This window comes from Tursiops truncatus, chromosome 9 (genome assembly GCF_011762595.2).
Source record: "Tursiops truncatus isolate mTurTru1 chromosome 9, mTurTru1.mat.Y, whole genome shotgun sequence".
Classification (NCBI taxonomy): Eukaryota; Metazoa; Chordata; class Mammalia; order Artiodactyla; family Delphinidae; genus Tursiops; species Tursiops truncatus.
In genome coordinates, this window is record NC_047042.1 from 78,811,776 (window position 1) to 78,836,567 (window position 24,792).

Consider the following 24,792-nt stretch of genomic DNA (forward strand, 5'->3'; position numbering starts at 1 on the left):
CATACCCTCTAAATTAACAAATATCCTGAGTACAGCTGACTCAGTGTTGCCAGTTAAGGGAAAGCTACAAACTTTTGCAAACAAAAGCTACAAACTTTTGTTCTCCATGGTGTAAGCTTTACTAGAAAGCTGAAGCCCTTCTGCTTGGGCACAAGCTGAGAGTTATTTATCTACAACAGCAAGATACTCCTCAAGAGATCATTTTGGATGTATTCTAATAACGTATTTTCGAAGGAGTGCTCATGGTCTGAAGTTTTTATGCTACAATCTGGCTATAATTATTTTAGCCTGGAATATTTAAAAATGCATATAACTTAATGGGCATATTTACTACAATTTTCTGTTTAGTAAAATGTCCGTAGAATATTTCATGCCTAACTATGTAATTTATCCTCTAATTTCCAAGATAAACAGGTTATGATGTATAAATTTCAACTGCAGTTACTAAATGTTATTTATTTTAGACTTATTAGCCATAGAGCAAATAGTTAAAAATGAAGATAGCAGCTGGGAGGGAATCATCCAGAAATTTTTTTTCTGAAAAATTTTCTATAACCCTTCTTTTTAAATTTTATTATTGAAATAATTTATATTCTTGGTAGATAAAAATATGAGTAAAAATATTTTTATTTTATTCATATCAACCATAGAAAACCACTTATATTTTTGTCTGTTTCCTTCTAGGCATTTGGTATATATATATATATATATAATTTATACTCCACAGCTCATTTCTGTTCACAGAGTCAAATGCCGGAGAAAAGAAAAAAAAATGTGTCAACTAGCTTTTTATGTTGCAGATTTTCCATGACTTGTTGAAAATATAACATACTTTAATAGAAGAAATACGGTAACTGTAATTTGCCAGGTCCCAAGGCAGACCAGTAACTGGAGAAGCTTCAGCTTTTCAATTTTTCAAGGAGAGAACAGCATATATTTAATATTACAGGTCTGGTAAGCTAATGTTCTTATAATTATGAGAAATGAAATGAACCCATTTGGAAAACGTAGATAAACTATACTCTTTGTCTATGCAGATCAGAGACATCTGTAGAAATAAATGTTAACAAGTTAACAGTGTTGGGGACAACTATTCAGTCGTCCTTGAATAATTTTGGCGTAGGAAATATCTCCCATGTATAAACAGATTGCTATTTCTTCCAATTTTCCCTGAATAATGACTGCATTTTAACATTCCAGGGATTTAAAATTATGGATATAATAAAGCATTCATTATGTAAAATGATGTGTTTAAAACATATGTAAAAATAAGTAGATTGAACATGGCTACACACTCTTTGCTACTTCATCCAATGAAAGGTTGAATAGTATCAGGAAAACTGAATTCATGCAGGATGAGCAAACCTATGTTTCAAAAATTTTTCCAGAATGAAGCTGTGATGAAAGTCTTTGCTACAAAGGACTCAGATACCAAATGTACTTTCTCTCAAAAGTCTAAATGCTTCATAGACAACTTTCTAAAAGAAGTAAAGCACAAAACCCACGATTGACTCAAATCTTCATTTGCTCAAGGGAGCTTGAAATTCCCTGTTGCCTAATGCCTTATGAATTAAGAACCATCTAAACCTCAACCTCTGAGGAACTGAGGTTTGTTTCACGAACAGATCTTTAATGGGGACTTAAAATCACTGAATGTGACTGGGTGAATGTGTTAAGACCCATGTTTTCCTTTTCAATTGTTTATAATCCCTCAGGAGAGACATGTAGAAAAAGCACAAGTAATAGTAATGAAGGAAAGTACAGTAGAAGATGCCGATAATGGTTAGTTATAAAAATAACCACCTTCAGGGTTTCAGACTGAGACTGTGTGTGGACCATTTTTAACTTTTATTCCAGCAGCATGTTTGATGGTAGAGTCCTACCTGAGTCTAGAGGAAGGGGACAGGTAAACTGGAGGAAAGAGAGACAATATGGGAGACCCTTTCCTGATACGGTTTTACCTGCTTAGAAGAGGCGGGAGCAAAATTACACACACACACACACACACACATACACACAAATACATGCATTCTAAATCTTTCTCTTCCTATTTGAAATGCTGAATTGGTTATTATTTCAGAATTCTGTCCCCAGTCTTACTCCCATTACTGTTTCTCTGGCATGGATGGAGCGGGAGTAGGGGAGTCTTCCACTCTGGCCCAAATGATATTAATATAAAATGCATTTGCTCCTTATATCATCATGGAATGACAGATGAGACCAGCCTGAGTATTTGGAACAGAATTTTCAGCTTTCTCAGCTTGGGTTGAATTTGGAGCCAGCTCTACCTGAACATGTCTGGAAAGTGAGGATATTCAGTCTATAGGAAGCCTAATTTGCATGAGGATCAGCAAATTAGGGTGTTCCAGGAATAGCTTTTTTATTTTGGGATGAATCACTCTTTAAGCAAAATGCATGTGCTACACGCCTGTGAGGTGTTGCTAAATGATAGCTGAGGAGATATGTGTCGCTTGAATGTTTCATATTTCAGCACTGCCTAATTTGTACTGGAGCTCTAGCCATACGAAGCATTTAGTTTTACTCTTTATACTACAGCCCTATATACTAATTACTCAGCCTTTCTGCCTATACATAATTAATTCTTTGCTTATACTTTTTATCTATGCTTTTTACCTATAATATTCCAACTTTCCCACCTCATTCACCTCCCCCTAATATTTCCACTGCTCATCCTTCAAGAAACAGGTCAAGTATCACCTCCCCCAGCAAACTTTTACGACCTCATTAGTCTGGACAAGACTCTCTCTAGCACTCTGCAACCCTCTTTCATGTTCTTCGCTAAGTCGTTTGATGATGGTTTCTATACGCCACTAACTCTGAACTCCTTGAGAGCAAGAACCATGTTTTTACATCTGTGTACTCAATGTCTAATTCAGCTTTCTGAATAAATAAATGACTGAGTGCTACACCTAAAGAAAAGTGGAAGGGAATCTTCAGGGTGGGCAAAGTTAGAGGTAATTCAGCATGTCTGTATTAAGTTCCTATTGCTGTTATAACAAGTTACCACAAATTTAGTGGCTTAAAACAACACAAATTTGTTACCTTATAGTTCTGGAGGTTAGAAGTCCTAAAATCAAGTGTTGGCAGGGCTGCATTTCTTATAGAAGCTCAAGGAAAGAATCTTTTTCCTTGCCTCTTCCAGATTCTTAGAGGCTGCCTGCCTTCCTTGGCTTGTGGCCCCTTCTTCCATCTTCAAAGTCAGCAGTGTAGCATCGTCAAATCTCTCTGATTCTGAACTCCTTCTGCCACATATAAGGACCTTTGTGACTATCTTGGAGCCACCTAGATAATCCAAGATAATCTTCCCATTTCAAAATCCTTAATCCCAGCTGCAAACTCCCTTTTGTCATCTAAAGAAACATATCCACAGGTTTTGGGGATTAGCACATGGACATCTTTTGGGGGTTATTATTTCGCCTCCCACAGTGTCTATTTGGGATGCCCATTAGCAAATGTGGTCTAGTGAAAAGTGCCCTGCTTAAGACTGGAACGGGGAGGCTCATGACCTGACAAGATAAAGCTGCATCTTGCACCTCTACCCTTAGATGTTTGCCTTCTTGGTTTTATTTAGGGAAAAACATAGTAACTTATAGATATATTGGAAGAATGTACAACATAATGATCCCTGCCCTCACATTGAGGAAGCTTTCTTCTAATGTACTAAGTATGACTTTCTAGCCAAATGATAAGAGTAACAATAATATGCAGTTACTTCTCTCCTTGAAAGTAAGCATCATTGCTTCACCAATAATCTTATATATCCGAGAACAGTGGCTCTCCACTGCACATTTATATCACCAGGTATGCTTTCTAAAAATACCAACACCTTGGGATACTCCCCCCTCCAAAGATTCTGATTTATTTGGTCTGGAGTGGAGTCCTGATATTACTCTTTTAAAATCTTTCCAGGTGATTTTAATATTCCAGCCGATTCCATTGGCATGCACAAATCATAAATGATGCATTATAAGTTATGAAGCTGCTAGTTATTCTGGTGTCAATTGAAAGGACTAAGAACTGTACAAACTGTGCAAATTCAGCAGGACAAAACCATATTAAATTCTTCTAGACATTTTTCTCATATTTCAAAAAGTAGCCATAGTTAGAAATTTGAGATGATATGCATTTACCTGTAAGTTAATAATCTCATTTCACTTGTGATATAGACACCAGAGATACATTTCAGGAGGAATGATTTAAATGTACTGAGGATATGGTGGGGACTGAGGCACATAAAGCAGGAAGAAATTTGCACTGATCTTAGTTTGTTCTGAAAGTGGATAAAAGGGGGGGAAAGCATCATTAATTGCTTCACAATGATTTTGTTCAAAAAGCAATGTAAGGGGCTTCCCTGGTGGCGCAGTGGTTGAGAGTCCGCCTGCCGATGCAGGGGACATGGGTTTGTGCCCTGGTCCAGGAAGATCCCACATGCTGCGGAGCGGCTGGGCCCGTGAGCCATGGCTGCTGAGCCTGCGCGTCCGGAGCCTGTGCTCCACAACGGGAGAGGCCACAACAGTGAGAGGCCCGCGTACCGCAAAAAAAAAAAAGGCAATGTAAGTATACTTATATCCCCATATCCCCTCCCTCTTGGATCTCCCTCCCACCCTCCCTATCCCACCCCGCTAGGTGGTCACAAAGCACCGAGCTGATCTCCCTGTGCGATGCAGCTGCCTCCCACTAGCTATTTTACATTTGGTAGTGTATGTATGCCTACGCCACTCTCTCACTTTGTCCCAGCTAACCCTTCCCCCTCCCCGTGTCCTTAAGTCTATTCTCTATGTCTGCATATAGCTGATTCATTTTGTTATACAGCAGAAACTAACACAACAATGTAATTACACTCCAATAAAGATGTTAAAAAAATAAATAAAAAGGTAATTAGGAAAAAAGAAAGATGTAGCACATGTATACAATGGAATATTACTCAGCCATAAAAAGAAACGACATTGAGTTATTTGTAGTGAGGTGGATGGACCTAGAGTCTGTCACACAAAGTGAAGTAAGTCAGAAAGAGAAAAACAAATACCATATGCTAACACATATATATGGAATCTAAAAAAAAAATGGTTCTCATGAACCTAGGGGCAGAACAAGAATAAAGACACAGATGTAGAGAATGGACTTGAGGACACAGGGAGGGGGAAGGGTAAGCTGGGACAAAGTGAGAGTAGTACTGACATACATACACTACCAAATGTAAAATAGATAGCTAGTGGGAAGCAGCTGCATCACACGGGAAGATCAGCTTGGTGCTTTGTGACCACCTAGAGGAGTGGGATAGGGAGGGTGGGAGGGAGAGACGCAAGCGGGAGGGGATATGGGGATATATGTATACATACAGCTGATTCACTTTGTTATATAGCAGAAACTAACAACATTTTAAAGCAATTATACTCCAATAAAGGTGTTAAAAAAAATCACCATTTGCCAAAAATGACACATTTACCTCCACATTTCAAATGGCATTACTCTCCTTTTTTCTCCTCTGTCTAATTGCATTAGCTAGTATCTCTAGTGCAGTAATAAATAAGGGTCAACACTGAAAAAAAAAAAAGCAATGTAAGGCAACAAGGACTGTTGGGCTTTGGATGCATTTGTGCAAACCAATGTGATTATAAATAAGAAGAAACGCTCAGACTACTGTATGTAAGGAAAATGACAAGCTTTCCCAGTGCATCACAGCTTTGGCAACATGGATATAATTATATTGTTTTTTAGAAGTGCACTACAAGCCGCATTGCCTGTCAGAATGGTGGCCACTTCTTAAATCACAATCTCTAGTAATCTTATTATGCAGGGAGATACCATCTTCTAAACTAGTAGTCATAAGATCAATATATAAGTTGCAAGATATGTTTTATCCTCATCCTATGCACCTAAATCACTAGATTCTAAATAGAACACCTACAGATTTGATTATACATCAGCATGACTTAACTTTTTAATTTTGGTGATGATGTTTTAAATTCCTAATCCATGATTAGACAGCTAGACATCAGAGAGAGAAATCAAGAAATATTCTAGCTCTTAGTACTGACATTCATGCTGAATGTGACTGTTTTATGAGCTTGGATTTCTTTTTTGTCTGCGTATTAACAATTCAGGTAGTAACTCTTGGGACCCTCTTAAAAAATGGCAGGGAACGCCCCAGAAACTCATAGTACTGTGACAGTCATTTTTTGCATGCTATAATTTTTAATACACTTCAGCCTATCCCTCTGAACTTTTCACTTAGGTGCCTGCTACAGGGCCCACGGCACAAGAATAGAAGAAGACCTACAGCAATAATTTGAGACAACAGAACCTTAACAGATACTGTGTCCTTGATTCATTAGAAATGGCATATTCTATGTGCTAGAGGAACCATCTTTTTGAAGTTCAACACTTTAAAGAAAAAACATCTGATCAGGTTCTTGCCTATTTGGGTAAGCCCCTTGGCTTAAGGGCCATATAAAGCATCTTTGCTAACCTGGATTTTGACATTTAATATAAACAGCACCTCTGTGGGTTTTTCTATAAATGAATGAACAGATATCAGACACGTGCTATTTTCCACGTTTAGTTCTGCATTGACATTCAAGAACTTTTTTTTTTCTTAAGAAGCTGTTGTATTTCAAATGATTCTCCACTTGTTTTTCACTCTTTCTGTATTCAGAAACATTTTTTTCTCTCTCATTTCTCTCCAGGCAGCAAAGCAGAAGTAGAGCATAATTATTGCCCTACATGTAGTTAAGTGAAAAATGTAACTTGTGTCTGACACGAAAGCCCCACGCTACAGATAAGGTCTGTCATGTACATTCTCCCTCTATTTCCAGTTCATCAGACTTTGGTCTACAGTAAAATGGAAGAAATGCTTTCATTTTCCCGTGATATGCACAATAGAGCTGAAGACGAAAAAGGAATTTGTCTTGAAGCTGCTTTTATCCCCTTGCTTAATTGTAAGCCATAGAAAAGGTGAAAGCACATGTTGGGGCGGGGGCGTGGGGTGGCGAGGGACGCTTTCTATTTCTCTAATGCACTACAATTTCGAGACACTAACATTTGCCACTGCAAGGCTCAGTGGTTTTATTGGGAAGAAGAGAAAAAGCGCTCTAATGGCGTCTCCCGGGCTTGACAGTAAAGCTTGTTGAAAAGACAATGCCCTGTCTTCCAAATGAAGAATGAGCCTTTTTATTCTATTTATGAGGAGTATTTATGCTTCGTTATGAATACATGGTTATTTATGTGTGCCCTTTTACTGTAAAAGGCTTAAAGCTTTTCCACCAATAGCAAATGCAATTAAAGGCAAAAGGACCTTGAACAAAAACAGGCAGGCGAACAGAAAAATAGGACTTCCCTAAATTGAGGGAAAAATGCAATGTGTGGAGGCAATTTCCGGAGCACTCCCCACCCACGATATCACTGTAGGATTTACATTGTCTTCAATCTTCAAAATTTCTTACGGTTTTAAATTTTCTGCCTTAATTTTTTCCCCTGGGATCCTTGTCACATATTCTGGTGTTGGAAATTTAATGAATGAGGGTATTCTTAAACGGAGCTGCTATACTTCTGTGTCTACTGAGACAAATCCAACTATGTACTTAAATCCTAAATTCTGATGCTTATGTGTTTACAGAACAGTGTTATTTTAGAATTGCAACAGACTTTTGGGAGATTGTTCTGGTCCATTGTTTTATACCTAAAAAATAAAAACTGGAGACCCTCTAGTGAGAATTGTTTAGTTATGCTTTTAACTTTTGAGTGTGTTTTTGGCAACATAAACTGAGCTAGGTGATAGCCTTAAGTGGCTCCCAGGGGTTCTTTTGGCAGGACAGGCCTACTCTATAAGCAGAAGTGCACGTGTGTACTAAAAAAGCCTTGGCCTAAAGCACAATAATGGGAACATGCATTTGTTGATTGAATTAATAAAATAAAATGTGATGCCTGATGGACTGCCTGAAACAGCTACCAAAGGAGAGATTCTATTGTGAGTTAAGACTATATTTCCAAGCACTCCTCTGTAAGAGGTTAACACATAAAATTAACAGATAATGTGAGAGAGCATTATTCTGAGCTTGCTACTATCTGAATCCACATGGTTAGAGTGGTGCTTCCCTAAAACTAAAGAGTGGTGTCAATTCACATCAGAGGTTTTTTTTAATCAGTCCAGGGATAAATGAAGATATAGTAAAATAGAAATAAATAATTTAAAAATATTTTAAATTCTCTCAGTTTAAAATATAGTCCTTTTTTTCTGAGATGAATTCCTTTCTCTTTTTCTTATTAAAATATCTAGTTTTAGGAAATAATCATGCTACTGTATGGTAGGTTTTTTTCCTTCTGTCATCTTTATTTGGAAAAAAAAATTGACAACACTGTATTTAATTGGTCCCACAAAGCCAAAAATTTGTTAATTCTTGACTTCTATACACTGGGTGTCTTTTGACATGTTAAGGGCAGGAGCTGGTGGTAATTAGGAAAAGCCCCGTAGTCTGGCTGCTGGGGCTGAGAACGAGGTGCTTTCACTGCAGGGAAAAATAGTGGACCTCTGTGAGCTGCCACCCATCGGCTGTCCAGAGCACACACAATTCCCAGATAGTTCCTCTTCTGCTGTATCTTATGAAACATCCTTTATCTTGCATTCTTTTGGTTCCATTCTGGTGGTGTAGGTAAATGTCCAAGGGGTGACCCAATAGGTGATTTTATGCTGCTTGCCTGAATGACATATCCTATGTCTGAATTTCTTTTTTTTTTCTTTTTTTAATTTATTTATTTTTGGCTGCATCGGGTCTTCCTTGCAGCACGCACAGGCTTTCTCTAATTGCAGCGAGTGGGGGCTATTCTTCATTGTGGTGCGCCGGCTTCTCATTGCGGTGGCTTCTCTTGCTGCACAGCACGGGTTCTAGGCACACAGGCTTCAGTAGTTGCAGCACGTGGGCTCAGTAGTTGTGGCTCGTGGGCTCTAGAGCACAGGCTCAGTAGTTGTGGCACACGGGCTTAGTTGCTCTGCGGCATGTGGGATCTTCCCCGACCAGGGCTCGAACCCGTGTCCCCTACATTGGCAGGAGGATTCTCAACCACTGTGCCACCAGGGAAGTCCCTATGTCTGAATTTCTAATTTCAACTTCACTACTCAGTACCAGTTGTGAAATTGAATATAACTTCCTTAGCTTCTTTAAATCCCTGTTGCCTCTAATGTAACTAGAAATAATAATAATCCCTTTATAGGATTATGGAGATGATTGAATAACATTATGTATGTGTTAGTGCCTGGCACATAGTAACCCCTTAACAAATGGTAACTTTCTCTCTATATAAATGTATGTATGTGACACTGTATATGTGGTATATATATCGTATATATAATGTCATGTACATATATATAAAAGACACTATAAGTATCATATATATGAGTATATATGTCATACATATAAAAGTCATATATACACACTATATACATACTATATATGATACATATGATGTATATATGTACACACACTACATGTATATATATCTCCTCTATGTATATGTGTGTATGTACATACACATAAGTGCATATGTGTGTATATATAGTGTGTATACACATATATGACATATTAAATGATTATACAATAAAATCAAATGGTAAGTTTTACAAGTTTAAAGAAAGGAGAGCTAATGGCCACGCAAGTATATAGGTATTTAGGAAAAGCTTCATGAAAAGGTTCTTGCTAAGCATTGAAGGGTGGAAATTGGGAGAGAGGAATGAAGCAGATATTCAGAGACAGATGGGATATTGTAGAATGACGATGGGATCTGAAGTTGGAGGGCTTACACTTAATAAAATAAATGGTTGGCATTTATTCTTATTCTAAAAAATTGGCCCAACCTGAATAATGAACCACCTTTTCAAAACTAAGCTCTTCTCAATTAGTAAAAAGTTTAAAAGGATAAACTGCCTTTATGCCACAGAGATTTTTTTCTGTCTCAAACATTAAAGTCCATAGACATGAGAATGAATCCAAAAGGCATGCTTTAAGCCTGTTTGATTAAAAGAATGAAAGGCATATTCTTTGAAGACTCGTGGTAGTTAGTAATACACAAATGCATCTGTTTTGCATTTCATTAACGGCATCAAAGGCACTTTTTCAGGATTTTCTGATTTTTGCCTTCAGCTTTTCAGATACGAAAAAGCATTTGGAAATGAGCCTTTATTTTAAGAATGCTTTAGGCTGGTAAAGTGGTAGGATATATTTAAGGCGAAGAATTAGAGATGGATTAGATGTTGCTTGGGTGTTGCTAAGTCAAGCCCTTTTCTAGAGTCATTAAACTTGATTTTAACTCCATTGTACAGTGGGATCTTCTTAAATGTTTTCTTACTAACTGCATTTCCATGAGTTGTGTGGGTTATATTTCTAAAGAGATAAAAAATTAGGAAATGCATTCCCACCCAACCCTGGACACTCATGTGTCTGCTTTAAACACTTGTCACTTTTAAAGTATATTTCTTTGCACAGGACTACCTACTAATGGTACTTTGAGGACAGGAACCAACCACGGGGTTAGTTTACAGAAGTTGATGTTTTAATTGTTTTATTTCAAAATAAACAGCAGCTGTCTTATCTCTCATTCACTTATATGGAGTTAGTTATAGCTTCTCACCCATCCACTCAAAGTTCCTAAATGTGAATCTCCGGATATGACATAGTATGTCAACCCTCAACTGTAGTTCTTACTACTGTCTTCTGGGCTTCTCTACTCATGATTCTGTAATTATTCCAATGTTCATTTGTCTAAAATGGAATTTTTACATTCCCCTTTCCAAAACAGACAACATCAACAGCAACCAAAAAACCCAACTCTGACGCTTCATCTTAATGATTATTCACTTTGTCAATAGAAGCATCTTTTTCACAGGCCAGAAGACTCGAATTCCTCTTTGCTACCTCCCTCTCCTCTGCAGTCCTTGGAAGTGTCTTTCAGATTTAGCCCATGCTTCCAACAGCCTGAATTAAGCCTCCCCTACCTTCAATCCATTGGACAAGGGTGAGGGGGATCTTTTGAAGGCATCTCTTCAGCCTGCTGTGCTTAAGCATTTAGTAACTCTGTTACTTAATCCATGGCCTCATATTCCTTTGTCTGATTTTCAAGCTTGTCTCTTCTTGTTTCCACCCTATCAACTCAATTTACTCCCAGCCCCAGGCCACCATGCTCACACTCATGAATGCTCACCTATCCAAGTCAAACCACCCTACTCCCTTCCTCAGCTTTCTCTCAGTGTACTGATTCACACTGCCGACAGTCTGGAAATAGCCTCTTTTCCCCTTCTGCTATACAAACATCATGACTGTGTTTGAGGCCAGTTCAAATATCACGTCAGTTTGTTGTCTTTGATGCAACTTCCCCAACTATTCAAGTTCATCTCGATTTCTTCCTCCTTTAAAACTGGTTTGCAAGTAAAGACAGAAACTCACAGACTATTACTTAGTCGTTCTCTGATCGTTTCATGTATATTGAGTTCTGAGACCTATTTCCTAACAGGGAAAAATAAGTACTTGTTTTTGCGCACAGTAAGTACTGATTTTGGGGGGCAATTGATGGATTGTGGTTCTCTTTCAGGACTTAAATATCGTTTTTAGGTTCTTGGAAACCATAGTCTCGCTCACTCTAAAGTAATTTGTATAAAAAATGGTTCTTTAAAAAAATTTTAAGACTAAGTCAATCCTTTGAGAAAAAGGGGTTGCTTTCAGCCTGGGTCTAAAAAATCATCACATTCTTTAGAAAGTTATCCATGAGAAATTCTGAAGAGAGTGCTTTAAAGCATATATAATAAAAATCTACATTTATGCTTTCATCTTTATCCAAACACATCAGTGCTGAAGAGACAAGACCTTATATAGAAAAAGGCCTTGAAGGCAGCAATGTGAATGAACAAAGAGCAAAGTGAAAACAATGTAAGAAAAGGATTGTGGACCACATGCCAATCATTTGAATCATCTTTCCAGTTACAGGAGAGCATTTCATGCCACAAATACTTAATGAACACTTATATGAAGAGAACTCACTGTGCAGGTACTATGAATTGCAGAAGCTAAAGGATTAAGATAGAATGTATCAATAGAGACCAGTGTGTGTGTGTGTGTGTGTGTGTGTGTGTGTGTGTGCGCGTGTGTGTGTGCGTGTGTGTGTGCGTGTGTATGTGTGTACAGTACTTGCAATCAGACTCAGTTTATTGAAATTATTCAATCAATTAATACAATAGTTACTATTTCCTGGGGACCCACTATGTGCCATGCTCTGTGCTAGGTGCTTTAATATACCATATCATTTAATGGTCACAGAAATCCTAAGAAGTAGATATATTTTTCCTATTTAAGAGATGGTAAGAAAATTTCATTTTCTTACCCCAAATTACACAATGGTGAAAATCTGATTGAAGTCAAGTCCTGACTGACTTCAAACACCATCATATGTTGCCTCCTGAAGTAGCAGTGAAGAAGCAGTTGCTGACTCTGGGAAGCAAGGAAGCCTTGTCAGGGAAGGGGGGGCCATACCATGTGTTTAGAAGGAACAGTGGCCTTTTGGCTGATGGAAGCAGGTGTAGGGGAAGTATTGGAGCAGTTTTAGGCATGAGTATCCATATGAGAGATAAAGCAAAAAGGCAGGAATCAATAGAATATGTTAGGGTAACTGTGGGTTGTTCAGTATTGTTCAAGTCAGCAGGTAGATTTGAGAAGCAAGGGTGTAGGTTGGTGAAAGCCATACCACAGAACAACATTGTGTGGACTTTATCCTATAGATGACAATGCCTCACTGCAGGTGCTACGCAGGGAAACGTAATCAGATTTACATTTCAGGAAGGCCACTGCATTGGAGACCAATTAGAAGGATGTCAGTCTATTAATAACGAGAGATAAAGGGATCCTGAAGTGAAGTTGCACAAGGGCACATGGAGAGGATGCGCCAAACCCGGGAAATATTTTTTGCGGTAGGTTTTAGAGGGCAGAGTATTCAGTCTGATATGGTGAGAGTTAGAAAACGTAGAGCCAAAGATGCCCTAAGATGGTACCCCCCCTTAGACCCAAACAGTGGGGATTCCTGCTCTAACCTTGAGCTTTAGAAAGCCCTGCTCTGACCCTCATCTGTCGTCCCAACCCCCGAGGTGGAAACTGCAAGGCTAAAGGCATATTCATATGGAGCTCACCCTTCTAAACTACGCCAGTTCCTGGGACCACAGATTCCTTGCCCAAACTACTCCAGTGCTACTGCCTGAGCAGGCTCTTGCCAGGATCCATTCTCACAAGGGCGTATCAGACCACTGTATATCCTCAGGTCTGAGACATAGACAGGGGTCTGCTGTTGTGAGGGTGGGTGAACAGAGACAGAACGCGAGGGGTGAGGCATTGAGGCACGTGTGCACAAGGCCCGTTATAATTAGGGGGAAGGGAGTGGGAAGAGTGAGGAGCGAGCCTCAGGCCTGGAGCTTGCTTTTGTAATTTTATCCCGGGCCCCACAAACGTCAGGAGTGAGCCTTCTCTCCGGTTACTGGTTTAGGCAATGGGCAGACCATTAAATCACACTGTGAATAGAGGAGGAGAAGCCCGTCTAAGGGAAAGGAACAGAATAACTTGGTCTGACATATTTGTGATCTATCCAGCGAATGAGACCTCTTAGGCAGCTGGAAAAAGGCATCATGTTGCTGCTTTTGTCTATTTTTTTTGTATGTGCAATAAAGAATCTGGCTCCATTTTGGATGTTGGACTGCTGACGGCTTTTAAGCCCCACCACTCCCCATTCCCCTTCTGCCCCCACAACTGGGCAAGTTGATAAGAAAGCCTGGTGGTCCCTCCTTTGACACCAAAAGGAAATTCAAACCTCCCAACCCCCTAGCCCAGTCTCCCCTCCAACCATAAAACTCCAAGACAGTTGCCCCTCCCTCCCTGCTGTCTCCCAAATCTTTTTATGTTTCCTTTGGTTATTGCACTGGTATCCCAACACAGCTTCATGATGTGAATCAGAAACCTTTTCATGCCCTCCTGGGGCATAAGTGATGCCATTAAACCAAATTTTGGGAGGAAAGTCCATGCTGGCTCCACTGTGATTTCTTAAAGTGTTCTTGAAGTATGGTAGAAAAGTATTCTACCATTTCAATAATTGAGGTTCCACTGATCTCCTAGAAAAATCCCAACCTTTCTAAGAGTGTGTTTATGCTCAGTGCATTTTTCTGTCTTCAGTATATTTTCTGTTGGTAGGGAAAACCGTTTTGGAAAGATTGGAACCATAAATTATTCTAAGGGCCTTTGATGTTCTGCACAACTGTTCTCCTGAACGTTGTGCCCGATTAAGATTTGAAGACTGAAATTAAGATCTTGAAAATCAATTTCAGATAAAGTGGTGATGAAACAAGTTGATATCACCAAAGTTAGTTTCCTAAGTGCACAAGAGTTAAAAAATATATCTTGGTATTTGACATTTGATAAATTGCTCCACACCTCCCTGTGAAATATTTAGTTGAAGTATCATCTCAATTCCTTCCCTGAACGTAGTCTTCTGATGAGCGTTCTTTCACAAGTATCCTTGTCCCTGGGTTTTGTTTTCTTTTTTTGCCTGATGCGGCGGCAATCTCTTGCATTAAAGGCCTTTAATATGGCTTTTAATCTGATGTTAATCTCTTGGTATGAGCTTTGTCAATGCAGAAGTAGTGGAATTTAGTTTCGGCTTGCAAGAACCAGTAAACTGAGTAACAGATGAGGGGAGGGGGAAGTGGGGAGGTGTTGGTGAAAGGGTACAAATTTTCAGTTATCAGGACAAATAAGTTCTGAAGACCTAATATACAGCATGATGATTATAGTCAACAGTACTGTGTTGTGTACTTGAAACTTGCTAAGAGGGTAGATCTTAAATGTTTTCACCATAAAAAAAGAAAGAAAATGGTAGCTGTATGAGTTGACGGATATGTTAATTAGTTTGATTGTGGTGATCATTTCACAGTGTATACATATATCAAAACACCAAGTTGTACATCTTCTATATGTACAATTCCTACTTGTCAATTACACTCCAATAAAGCTGAAAAAAAAGGAATCACACACAGAAGCTTCTATTTTTTCTATGTAAATGTTCTATTCAGTGTATTAAGATGGCTTTTATTTCCAGCCCAGCAATTTTTAGTTTTATTCATTTACTTTTGTTGTTTCTAACATGGGTTTCTTTCCTATAACACTTACTATTTTAAATTTGTTTCCTTAGCTCTGACTGTTTAAGTCTCATTATGTTGTCTACAATTTCCTTTAAACTAAAACAAATATTTAAATAAATGACTTTTACAACAGCTTTATGAAAGTATAATTGACATAATAAAATGCACATATTTAAAATGTGAGATTTGTTAAGACTCAGCATACACACACTCATAAAACCATCATCACAATCAAGATAATGAATATATCCATCTTCTTATAAGTTTCTTCTTATTCTTCTGCAATTCCTCCCTTCTGCCACTTCCTGCTCCCCTCCCCCACCCCCAGGCAGCCATTGATCTCCTTTTTGTCACTGTACAGTAATTTGCAACTCCTTGAATATTATATAAGTGCAGTTATACAATGTGGACTAGTTTCTTCTGCTTGGCTTCTTTTACTCTGCATAATAATTTTGATATTTATCCACGATGTAATGTGTGTCTATAGTTCATTCCTTTAAGAAAACATTTTTACAATATTTTGTAATAATTTTAGATTCATAGAGAAGTTGCAAAGAAAGCACAGCCCCTGTACACCCTTTATTCAAAAAGCTTCCCTGGATGTTAACATCTTATATAACTGTGGTACATTAGTCAAAACTAAGACATTAACATTCTTATACCACTAATGACTAAACTATAAACTTAATTTGGAATTGACCATGTTTGTGTGTGTGCCAGAATCCGGTCAGATAACCACATTGCATTTAGTCTTAATGTCTCCTTAGTATCCTCTGATAATCTTACAATTCTTAGCTATAAAAAAATTATGACCTTTATAGTGTGTAAGAATACTGGTCAGGTATTTTGTTGAAAGTTCATTTCTTTTTATTTCTGAGTTGTGTTCCATTGTTAGGCCACATCACACTTTGTTTATTCATTCACCTGTTGGTGGAATTTTGTGCTGTCTCCAATAAAGTTGTCATGAACATTTATATGCATGTGCTTGTATGGACATACGCTTTCATTTCTCTTGGTTAAATATCTAGGAGTTGAATGGACGAATCATATGGGAGGTGTAGCTTTAAATTTTAAAAAATTCGCCAAACTATTTTCTAAAGTGGTTATACTAGTTAACGTTTCTACCAGCAGTGTATGAACCTCTAGTTTCTTCACATCCTTGTTATGACTTGAAATGGTCAGACTTTAATTTTAGCTATGCTTGTAGAGGTGTAGCACTATCTCATTGTGGTTTTATTTGCATTTTCCTAATGACCAATAATGTTGTGCATCTTTTTATGTACTTATTTGCCATCTATCTATTTTATTTGATGAAATGTCTATTCAGATCCCCCAACTCTTTTTTTTGTTGTTGTTGGGTTGGTTGTTTCTGAGTCCTGCTTTATATGTTCTGTATACTAGTCCTTTATCAGATATATGCTTTGCGAATATTTTCTCCCAGTCTGTGTTTTGTCTTTTCATTCTCATAGCTATTTTTTCAACTTCATTTCTCTCTGTATATTTATGTGTCAGTATCACATTGTTTTGGGTAAATTTATCATGCTTTGATTTCTTTTTTTTTTTTTTTTTTTGTGGTATGCGGGCCTCTCACTGTCGTGGCCTCTCCCGTTGCAGAGCACAGGCTCCGGACGCGCAGGCTCAGCGGCCATGGCTCATGGGCCCAGCCGCTCCACGGCATGTGGGATCTTCCCGGACCGGGGCACGAACCCGTGTTCCCTGCGTCGGCAGGCAGACAACCACTGCGCCACCAGGGAAGCCCCATGCTTTGATTTCTGATGAGACTAGTCCCCCATAGCATTCTGTAGTCTCAGAGTTTTCTTGGATCCTCTTTCTAGTTTTATTGCTCACATTAACATTAGAATTAACTTATACACAGTTTAAAAATCTTATTCACATTATTAGTGGGATTATGCTACACTTTTGGTTTACTTTAGAGAAACTGGCATCTTTGTGATCTTGAGTGTTTTCCAATAACATGATGTGTCTTTCCATTTGTTCAGATCTTCTTTTTGTGTTCTTCTGTAGCATTTTAAAGTTTTATTCATATTGGTCTTATACATTTTTATTATGTTTAGTCCTAGGTAATTCATCTTTTTTGATGCTATTGTAATGGCATCTTTTCTTCTAATATATTTCTAATTTTTTGTTGTTTCCACATATGAAAGGTATTGATTTTTGCATATTAATTTTTAACCTAGCCACCCCACTGAATTCTCTCATTCCTAATAGCTTTTCAGTTGACTCCTTTGAGTTTTCCAGGAGGACAATTTTACTTTCTTCTTTTCAATTTCTATATTTCTAAATCCTTTATCTTATCTAATTGTGCTATTACTTCCAAGAAGACACTAAATAACAGTGGAGATAATGGTCATGGTTTCAGTTTTCTGTTTTTTAGTAGGTTTGTTTCAAGTGTTTGACCATTAAGCATGATACCAGCTTTGAAGTAGAGTTAGACTTATTTTTATTATAATAAAAATATTTCTCATTTCTAGTGCCTGCTGGCTGCTAAAGTGCGTGGTTTGTGGGTGGGAAAGAGAAGAGTCATCTGGGACCTTGCATAGCTTCTTCTCAGAACACACACATGAGAACAGTTATTTCTTTTGTGGGGTAGATAATTTTTCTGCAGTTTTTGGCATTCAAGAGTTGTAGCTTACACCAAACCTCTTTATAGTCACCATATCTCCTGTCACTTCTTCACTGTGCTTCTTACTCAGCAGGCCCTTCATCTGGGGACTGGGTTATAGAAAATAGGAATAACATGTGGACATGAGTTTTGCTTCAGTCTCACCTTCCATGATGTTCTGTGCTATCACACTGGACTCTTCAGTGACATTTCTTGCTACACTTATGCTGGTTCATGGCTCTCCATCCCAGCATTGTACTTAATGGATAGCTAGGGGTTCATATTTTGAACTTTCTTAAAGTCTAAGTTGCACATGTTGGTTTTCAGATTTTGGGTTTACCTTCTTAGCTAGATATGCTTTTTTGCATGAGTTTTGGGGGTAGTAGCAAATGACATGTGAAGCTTATCTGTAGTATTTTTTCTTCATTTTCTTATATTCTGTGAGTTTTCCCTGGGTATAGGTTGAGAAGAATAGGTTAGTCTACGTTTATTCTCTTCTTCCTTTTTTTTTATTCTCTTCTTTTGATTTAGAAATCTCCTGGGTTAATTTTCTTTCTTTCTTTTTAATATTTATTTATTTAGGTTGCACTGGGTCTTAGTTGTGGCAGGCATACTCCTTTGTTGCAGCTCGCTGTCTCCTTAGTTGCAGCATGTGGGCTCCTTAGTTGTGGCATGCATGTGGGATCTAGTTCCCTGACCAAGGATTGAACCCGGGCCCCGTGCATTAGGAGCACGGAGTCTTAACCACTGCACCACCAGGGAAGTCTCTTGGGTTGATTTTCAAATGAGCAATGTACATATTGCTTTTAAAAATTGATACTTTGAGAAAATATGCTAATACTAATGACGTTGATATTTTGCAAAGGCTTTTAGAAAAAATCTCGCCTTGGAAGCAAGTTCAATATTAACTTTTGTGATGTATAAAATTCACCTAATTACTTCCTAAGTCACATTGCATTTTTAAATGTAAAATGATCCTATTTAAACACCCACCTCACTCTTCAGTCACTGAATAATTCTGGATCATATATGAAAATTAAATTAATCACCAAACACTGAAATCTTAACACTATTAAAGATTTCCAAATAAATGTCCCAAGTAGATTCATTCTTTGCTTTTCTCATACACAGATCTAAAGTTATATATTTTTTAATTGTCCCAAAGGGTACAGCTGTTTCCCACAGAATTAACATTAGGCATAATTATCCATTCCATTTTTATGAGCTATTCCACTTTATGAATATTTCATGAATTAGAGAGTTGTCACTCACCTTTAAAAATCTTTTAATATTCTCAGTTTTTCAGAACTGTATTTTGGCTGGTACATGAAAAAGGGCCCTAATGGTAAATAACTTTGAGAACTATGGATAAACAAAGTTAAACACATTTCTTTGTTTCAGTACTTCTGAGAGTCTTTTATATGCTAATGTGCGCTGTGAATATCCAAGACTAATGTAATGCATAGCATTTCCTAGATTGGGCTAGCTATCTAGATTCTCTCCTTCCTTTTTTTTTTTTATCATTTATATTCCATCCTTCACAAAGTGTGTAATATTCCAGTAACAGCATTCATATATAATGTAGTAAAGATATTTGTGGACAGGTGTTACAGGGTTCAGTGTACTTGGAGCTTGGGAATTGTGGCTTTGTGTGGCCCATTATCTTAACCCTACAGCCTTCTTGCCCTATGAGGTTGGATGTGGCCAGAAGAAGCAAGAGTAGGGACATCTCAAAGCACAGGACTAAGGAAAGAGTAACACTTACCCTGTTGTAAGGATACTGATAATATGTTACTTGAATCAGTCTTGGGAACTTACGAGTTTCAGCTTAGGTGATATGAAAGAATATATAGTGTACCTGATGAAAGAAATTTATAATTCTTATCTTTTGATCTTCTTTGGTGCTTCTTTCAGAACATTATAGAAGGTCCAATTGATAACACACATCTCTTAACATCCCTTTCATTGTTCCAGCTGCTAAATATGGTCTCTTAAATACCGCAGCTGTGCGCAGACCTTTCTCTTGTCATTCCTCACTTTCAACTCCCAGTCAAAAACTCCTTCTTTTATTTCCACTCTCACTCTTTCCTCATGCTTCTGTTTTCCTCTCTCCTCAGTGACATTCTCCCTTTTTTGGTTCTCTTTCTAAAGAGTACTGAAATGATCACAACAAGATCTAAGAGAGATGAAGGAGAGGGAAAAATCTGAGTAAGCATTCTAGAAATTTCCTTGGGATGCAGGTTGAAGATGCAGTAACCTGGTTATTAAAACTGATTTGGGAATCATCTTTGGCCTTCATTTCCTCTTTCCTTCAATATCCAATGAAGTACAGCATCTTGATGATTTGGCATTCTGACTGTTGAACATACATTAGAGAGTCTCAGGAAGAAATACTGTCATATAAAACATAGTTAACCTTAGCAAGAGCAATTTCAGTGGAGTGGTATAACTGGCAGACAGAGTGCAGAGTATTGAGTAGTGTATGGAAGGGTGAGAAAGTGAAGAAGAGTAGGTGAATGTAGACAACATTTTTGAAAAGTTGTGTAAGCAGTGGAGAGGAACTAATGAAAGTATAAATGAATGAATGAATGTACTAAATGTGGTGCACCTTCTTAAAGTTATAGAATGTTTTACTTCCAAAGGCAGTGGTTTTACCAATTACATTAAGCTTATCTAATTCTCATTGAGGATGTATGTACTAAAATTGTGGATTTCCAGGGATGATATCCTCAGTCCAAGTTGTGCACTTATTTTTTAAGCCTCCAATTTGGTATCACACTTTTTCAAGAGCAGACTAGCAGGGGCTTCCCTGGTGGCGCGGGGGTTGAGAGTCTGCCTGCCGATGCGGGGGACGCGGGTTCGTGCCCCGGTCCGGGAAGATCCCACATGCCGCGGATCGACTGGCCCGTAAGCCATGGCCGCTGGGCCTGTGCGTCCGGAGCCTGTGCTCCGCAACGAGAGAGGCCACAACAGTGAGAGGCCTGCGTACCGCAAAAAAAAAAAAAAAAAAAAAAAAGAACAGACTAGCAATGTGATAAAGAGCTTATAGGGAGGTTAAGGCATCAGGTGTGTATTTTAAGTAATGATAACCTTTATGATCTTTTCCAATTCTGAGATTCTATTATTTTATGGCTTAAACAGTCATTCAGGCATAGAATCAATTTTGTTCCCTAAATTTATTGTCATGCTAATCACATTCCCAAGCTGTAAAGTGGTAATATTGTTGTCTGATTTATAGACTATCTAGTTTTATTTTACCTGATTGAGTATATAAATAGATAGATATAGATAGATAGATAGATAGATAGATAGATAGATTTTTTTTTTACACACCCTTATATACAAACGCCCTTTAGGGCTCTGCAGAACACCATTTGAAAGTGGCCAATTAACACTAAGTATACAATGCAAAATAATTTGTGATGAAGTTCCAAAACGATGGCATCATTCAGCGATGAAGGAGATTAATATCCACTAGGAACATTTTATGGAGTGTGTATAAATTACCTGTTGCTGTGTAACAAGTTACCCCAAGACTTAGAGGCTTAAAACAACACTTATTATCTTACAGTTTCTGTGGGTCAGGAATCTAAGCATAATTTAGTTGGGTCCTTCAGCTCAAGGTCAAGGTCTCTTACAAAGCTCCAAGGTATAGGCTAGGACCACAGACATCTCAAGGTTCTGCTGGTGCAGGATCTGCTTACAAATTCTCCCAGTGGTTTTTGATAGAATTCAGTTCACTGCAGGCTCTTTGACTGAGAAGTTTACTTCTTCCCTGGCTGTGGGCTGGAGGACACAGTCTCAATGAGTATAAAAAGATCTATACATTTATACTGAATATAATTTAAGGTCTTAAACTTGAGAAATATTTTGCTAGTTATACTAAATCAAGTGTTTTATGCTCTGTACAATTTTTTGGGAACTTTTCTTAATCTTACTTTTCCTCCAGAAACTTAATGAGCCTTAGCATTTATTTTTCAAGTGTTGCATTCTCTATATCTAAGTTTTATGGAATATTTCATAACCTCAAGTGTGTGTTTTGGGGAGGAGAAACAGGGAGTTAATTGGAGATTTGAGATGTCTCCAGACAAAACTTAACATCTTGATGTGTTGCAGAAGAATCACGTTTCTCTGTTTGAGGTGGAGCTGCATGATGCCTTTACTCCTGCCACAATATTGAGACCCACGATCACAGGCTGATGAAGAGCCAGAACTTCTGTCACAGGTACTTGTCACTTCAGAACAAATTATCCTTAAAGAGCAAAACCAGAACGCAAGTTGCTACGCAAGTTGCTATGCATTCCATGTTGATGTGGCATTTAGATAATGTGGAACGAACAGCTGTGGGTAATAGCATAACTCATACCAAGTGAGAATCAATACAAACAAGGCACATTTTGAAGTGAGCTTTCTCCTGCATACCGCTTACTGAATTCCACCCAAAGGATTTCCAAATGCAAGACAATCAAGTTCTTTCAGAAGCACTTCAGTAATCGTGCCTCATTTTCTCAAGGAGAGACAGAGAGCAGCAAAGACAGAAAGCTGTTTTTTCCTAAAATTAAGAAAAGAAAGCCGTGGGTAAATGAAGGTTTTGCTGCTTCTTATCTAATACTGCCCTAGAAACATCTGGAATCGCAAAGCTGGAAAGTAGTGCTAGGCTTTAAAAGAGTTCTGTCTCTCAAAGAAAGACTCTTTTCAAGAACAAAACGACTAGAGATGAGGAAAATCCATAGCCCTGGACTCCTTGGACTGCCTCACCTCCCCAGGGGCTCTTTGCATGTTGTATGGGACCCATCCTTAACATTTACCGACACTCTCCCACTCCTACTTTTGTCTGAGTTTACAGCATGTTTTCCTCAATTTGGGTTCTTACAATTCCGTCAATCACCCCAGATCCCTACTGGCTGCTACTGATTCTGCAGTAATGCTGCTGCTACCTTAATAGATGAAGCTCCATGCTCCCTCTAGCTGGAGACCACGTTATTGCTTCTCCTTTCTTACACCTCACCCAGTGGCCTCCTACCACCCACATCTTTTTTTTTTTTTTTTTTGACAAGTGCTTTAACATCAAATCTAAGGTTTTACTTCAACTTCAGCAGGAAGGGGAGGAAAGAAGGTCCAGTTGGACAAGTAACCAGAGGAAGGGGGACAGTGGAGCAAATAGGTGGGATACCACTGTCAAGCATACTGTATTTTGTCCAAAAGGTCTGCACACTTCAGATAGCCCCATGAACCAAGTCACACACAAAATCATTACTGTCAGTCAAATGAGTGCTCGTGGATTCAAATGACTACAGAATACAGAAAGAGAGAGTAGCCAATTCCTGGAAGCTCAAGTCAGGTTAACCATTTACAACTTCCTCAGAGGACACATGGGAATACAAGTAACAAGTAACAAGTTTCCCTATTACCAGGAGTGGGATCATCGGTTTCCCTTGCAGAGAAAGAAGCCTTTACTTCCATTTTTCTTGCCTAGGATATCAATGACTCCAATCCATATACACCCATGTTTCTTTTTCTTGAGAAATAAAAATGTCAGTACTCAAATCTCTATACAGAGGTGTGGGTAGAAGTTCAGGTTCCCAAGTTCTCACAAAAATAAAATGGGGATGTATGAAGAAGAAACAGTCAATGCTCCTAAATCAAAGCCCCCACAAATCCCTAGAATAAGACTAACCATGCACTAAGGGACTAGGCTTCAAGGGAGATTCATGCAACCCTTCACACTGCTCAGTGATGTTACTCCCTGGCTCACAAGACACCTACCCCATGCCGCCTCTGCCTCCACGGCCGCCTCCACGACCTCTGGGTTCATAGCCACCACTGCTGCGGCTGTAACCACCGCCACCGCCCCGGCCACGGCCCCCACGGTCCTGCTGGCCTCCCCCGTAGCCGCCGCCACCACTCTGGTCCTGATTGCCATAACCGCCGCCACCACTACTACTCATGGAGGGCTGATCTTGGCCATAGTTACCTCCACCACCCCCTCCACCTCCACTGCTGCTGTTGTACTGGTTCTGCTGCCCATAGCCCTGAGGGGGATTATAGCTTTGCTGCTGTCCATAGCTTTGCTGCTGTCCACCATAGCCAGACTGCTGGCCATAGCCCCCACTCTGGGGCTGCCCATAGCCGCTGCTCTGAGAACTGCTACCGTAACTTCCCGAGGCGCTGCTAGGAGTTGGCTGCTGGCCATAGCCAGGGTATGAGGACTGCTGCCCGTAAGACGACTGAGAACTTTGGCTACCGCCATAGCCACCAGTTGAGCCATATCCCTGGGGAGTTGACTGTGTGCCATAGCTGTTCTGGGTCTGTCCGTAAGAACTACCATAGCTGCTCTGGCCATAGCCTGAAGCATCCGCTGACTGGCCGTAGCCACTGTAACTCTGCTGTCCATAGGGCTGATTGCTCTGCTGGGAATAGCCCTGCCCAGGCTGGGTCGGGTAGGCCCCATAACTTTGGGTTGCTTGTTGAGTATAGTCGTTTGAGGCCATGTCCGCGCACGCGCGCACAGGCCGACAATCAGCAAGATTCCAATACCACAGCACCGACGCCTCGAGGACTGAGCCCTACCACCCACATCTTGTCAAAGGCTCTCATTGGTTTTCTGCTGAATCCTCAAGAGACCGCTGCCTCTCCTCATATCTATTCCATGATGCAAATCGTTTGCCCAGCAGTAAGAAGAACTGCCCCGTCAGCCTGCCATGGCAAGGACTTAATGAAGTCCCTTAAAAACTCTTCTCCACTTTTACCCACCTTTGGGCAGCTGACACCAAACTGTCATACTCACCCTACTACTTCAGAAGGCAAGGCCTTTTAATGTTTCAGCTTTTTTGTCCTTCCCTCTTTGTACAAGATTTAAGACCCTGTTTCAGGGTGGGCCTGGGAAATGATTTTAACTTTGTGTGCCCTCACATGCTAAGGCACTATGCTCCAGTTGTTGGGATGGGGGACATACCAGTACCCCCATCAATCTCGGGATTCCTCATGCCTT

The 24,792-nt window shown here is 39.2% G+C and overlaps 1 pseudogene; it reads right to left on the minus strand.

Annotated features, from left to right (window-relative positions):
- Window positions 1-22,855: 22,855 nt before the first annotated feature.
- Window positions 22,856-24,371, minus strand: LOC117313611 (RNA-binding protein FUS pseudogene; annotated as a pseudogene).
- Between the last annotated feature and the right edge of the window lie 421 nt (window positions 24,372-24,792).